The 3,659-nt window shown below is 36.3% G+C and overlaps 1 non-coding gene across 1 annotated transcript; it reads left to right on the forward strand.

The window, feature by feature from the left end:
* The first annotated feature begins 3,051 nt into the window (after nucleotides 1–3,051).
* TRNAR-CCU (transfer RNA arginine (anticodon CCU)) lies at nucleotides 3,052–3,124 on the forward strand. Its single transcript has one exon. It is a non-coding gene; the product is annotated as a tRNA-Arg (tRNA).
* Nucleotides 3,125–3,659: the final 535 nt, after the last annotated feature.

Here is a 3,659-nt window from a genome sequence, read left to right on the forward strand (position 1 = left end):
AAAGGCGGGGTCCAAGAGCTAATAGCTCGATTCTGCAGCCAAAAAATGGTAAATTACATATAATGCTTCAAAAGCTGCTGTACTGTGCTTCCTGAGTTTGATTGAAATTATCTTCGCAAACTATGACCATCTATTCACAAAACAATTCTCAAACATCAATTCACAACTACAACAACCAGTCCATAACTCACAACTACCAACTACTATGTAGTTGGGCTCTGTCGGTCCTGAGTGGCTTCTCCAGGGCACAAAGCCAGGGTAGGTTAATACGCAGGAGAAGCTGTTACCCATGCAGCAGGTCCCCTTCCCTCCCCTCTCCACGGCGCGAAAAGTCTCCAACATCACAATTCCTCCCAGGTACAACTTTGGCAATAAAATTATATGGAAAATTGGAAATGTATATATTTATGCCACAGGCGAATTTCTAATTTATCTTGCCTCTATTATGGCCAATTATAGCATTGTTCCATGATGCTCTTTCTACACAGGATGAGGTGAAGTGTCTAGTTCACCTGCTTCTCTGATCGATCCAAATTGTAATTACACTCTAACGACCTTATTCAGAGCAATTCATTTAGATTTAGATGAAAATCAAATTCTAATAAATATCTCATATCTATTAGTGATACTTGCAACTCTGCATGCAGCTGTCCAATTAATTTCAACTCATTTGACTTTATTCATTGTAAAGTCAAAATAAAGTCAATAAAGTCAAAACAAGCCACAATCGACTTGAGAATGGTCCAGGACGGACCGAAACGTCAACATCCCTTCACCTTCTAGTATGTGGTCTGGTCCACTTATTCAATGTACATTGTTGTACATTTACACCATCTATAACTAAAGCAATTAAACTGAATTAGACCTTTGCTCCAAGACGAAGGAGCTTAGAGAACCAATACATAATGTTAATGATACTCTGAGACTACAGAAAAAAAAGCTTTACTACATCTCAGAAAGTTGGCATGGGAATTAAACTGTGACTGAGTGTGTGCAAGGAACTGTGACTGAGTGTGTGCAAGGAACTGTGCTGAGTGTGTGCAAGGAACTGTGACTGAGTGTGTGCAAGGAACTGTGCTGAGTGTGACAGTTCCGCCCAGTTGCCTGAGACAAGGAGCAGCCGACAGGCTCCAACGATACCCTTGATTTGTTGCTTAAACGATCCATGAGTTTTAATGGTGGGAAGTGAAGCAGTTAGTTGTGGGAGAGAGGGAGAGAGGGAGAGAGGGAGAGACTTCCTACCTGAGAGACTTCCTACCTCAGAGACTTGTCTGTGTGTCTGTGTATATACTCACCTAGTTGTGCTTGCGGGGGATGAGCTTTGGCTCTTTGGTCCCGCCTCTCAATCGTCAATCAACTGGTGTATACAGATTCCTGAGCCTACTGGGCTCTATCTATCTATATATGCGTGTGTGTAAATCTACCTTGCGTCAATAATAACTGTATATGGTTCTATGCCTGTGTTTGTAAATATCTAACTGTGCTTGCGTGGCTATTTACATGTATCTGTGCGATTATCTGCCCTTTTTTACCAGTGACTATGTATCTATATCTATCTCCCTGCATGACTATCTCTGTGGCGATATCCCCCAAGCATTTCCGAGTCCCCTGATGTTTCTCCTAAAGATCTGTACCGCTGTTTCTCAAACAGCATCTGTAACTACTACTACTACCCCTGATACAAATATTAATGCTACAGGCAAAGTATTAAATCTGCCTCCAAACGATATATGCGTTAGTGGCTTTGCAAGAATATATATATGAACATCAGTGCTATGTACTCTCGTAAACTCAATGTACCTTCTTATATATATATATATATATATATATATATATATATATATATATATATATATATATATATATATATATATATATATATATATATATGCCCAGCTAAACCACCCAACTTAGACCTAAAGTTGCAGATCAATTTGTATTGCATTCAACAGCATTGCATGACTTTTATTTGCCATGTTAATAACTAGAGGATCTGACGAAAATATACATAAGCCTCTCAGCCTTCAATATCCACACCTGTGGTCCAAAAACAAACAAAACAATCCATGAAATTAAGGCTACTGATGCCTAAGATATGTCTAATCATTCTGAGAATATTTTTTATTCTGTATTAACAACCTTAAGGGCATAGCACTATGCTGCTACACTAATCTACACGAGAGGAGGTAGTTTGTCATACAAAGGGATTGCAACTTGCAATAACTAAGTTGAAATTATTGTTAATTATCAAGTTTGCAAATTGTTGGTAGATGATTGTGACATATCCACCACCGCCTGTTGGGTGATTGTAAGCGTTTTGTAAGGCTAATTAATATTGTACTTAACTATCTCATCTAACAGGTTATTGTACCTTGTGTTTAAATACCCTGAGGTCACTTAATTAAATCACTGTTAACCAAATCACTGTTAATCACTGAGGCCAATTAATCAACTAGTATACTTTCGTCCTAAATATAACACAAGGTTTTTTTTTAATAAACTCTGTCAATGTAATCCGACAAACGAGGTATTTTTCTAACGAGGCTATCACCCTCTGGAGGGTTATTAAGGCCTCCACAACTGCTTATACTGACCAATCAACAATTAGGCGAGTATAATTACTCAAATTAGGCACAATTAAGTGAATACAATTAGGTAAGTACAGGTATACTATAGTCCAGAATATACTTCTTAGTCAAAGTAAACTCAGTGTATATTCAAAGTAAACTCAGTGTATATTCAAAGTAAACTCAGTGTATATCCAAAGTAAACTCAGTGTATATTCAAAGTAAACTCAGTGTATATTCTGCTTTTTAAAATAAATGTAAAAAAAAAATAATATAAATTTATTACAAAGTAACAATTACATTGTAGCACACGAGATAGAATTCCCAGTTATATTGAAATTATTAAATAATAATTATACATAAAAAATTATATATTATGAAAATATAGTGAAATTAATGTATTATATTAAATTATAATATAAAAATTAAAAATAAAAAGCTTCCGTAAAAGTGTTATTATTGAACACAAACCAACTTAGTATCCGCCCCTGTGGCCCAATGGATAAGGCATTGGCCTCCTAAGCCAAGGATTGTGGGTTCGAGTCCCACCAGGGGTTCACAATCATTTTCCAATATCTAGATGTTTTACTTTATAATCTATCTCTGGGCTTTACATACAGTTTACAGGTAAACTTGTTTTTCAAATTCATGCTCGCTTCAAGGTGTATATTAATAGGTAAAGTTTACGAGGTATTGATTTATTGCCAAGACTTCACCAGGTATACTCTTGATTTCTGGATATATTCACTTTTATCCACGATTCTTTCTAGTTGCTATAACACCACAGTATAATAAGTTTTAAAATAGTTTATCGTAAAAATACAAATTTATCAACATAGGTTCAGAGGGATAAAATTTTGATTTTGTGTCAACCGGCGCGTGCGCAGTCCGTCGTATTCTGCGCAGTTTTGCATTTTAATTTGATTCGCCGAAGCTCAATGAAGTGATATATATGTAAGAAAGTTGTTTACTGCGTATTATCATAATTAATAATGTGGTCGATTTATATTTACATTGTTTGATTTATGTTAAAAAGTCTCCGTGGTGCAGTGGTAAGACATTCGCTCGGCGCTTTGCGAGCGCTTTCTTGTG

Source organism: Procambarus clarkii, chromosome 49 (genome assembly GCF_040958095.1).
Source record: "Procambarus clarkii isolate CNS0578487 chromosome 49, FALCON_Pclarkii_2.0, whole genome shotgun sequence".
NCBI lineage: Eukaryota > Metazoa > Arthropoda > Malacostraca > Decapoda > Cambaridae > Procambarus > Procambarus clarkii.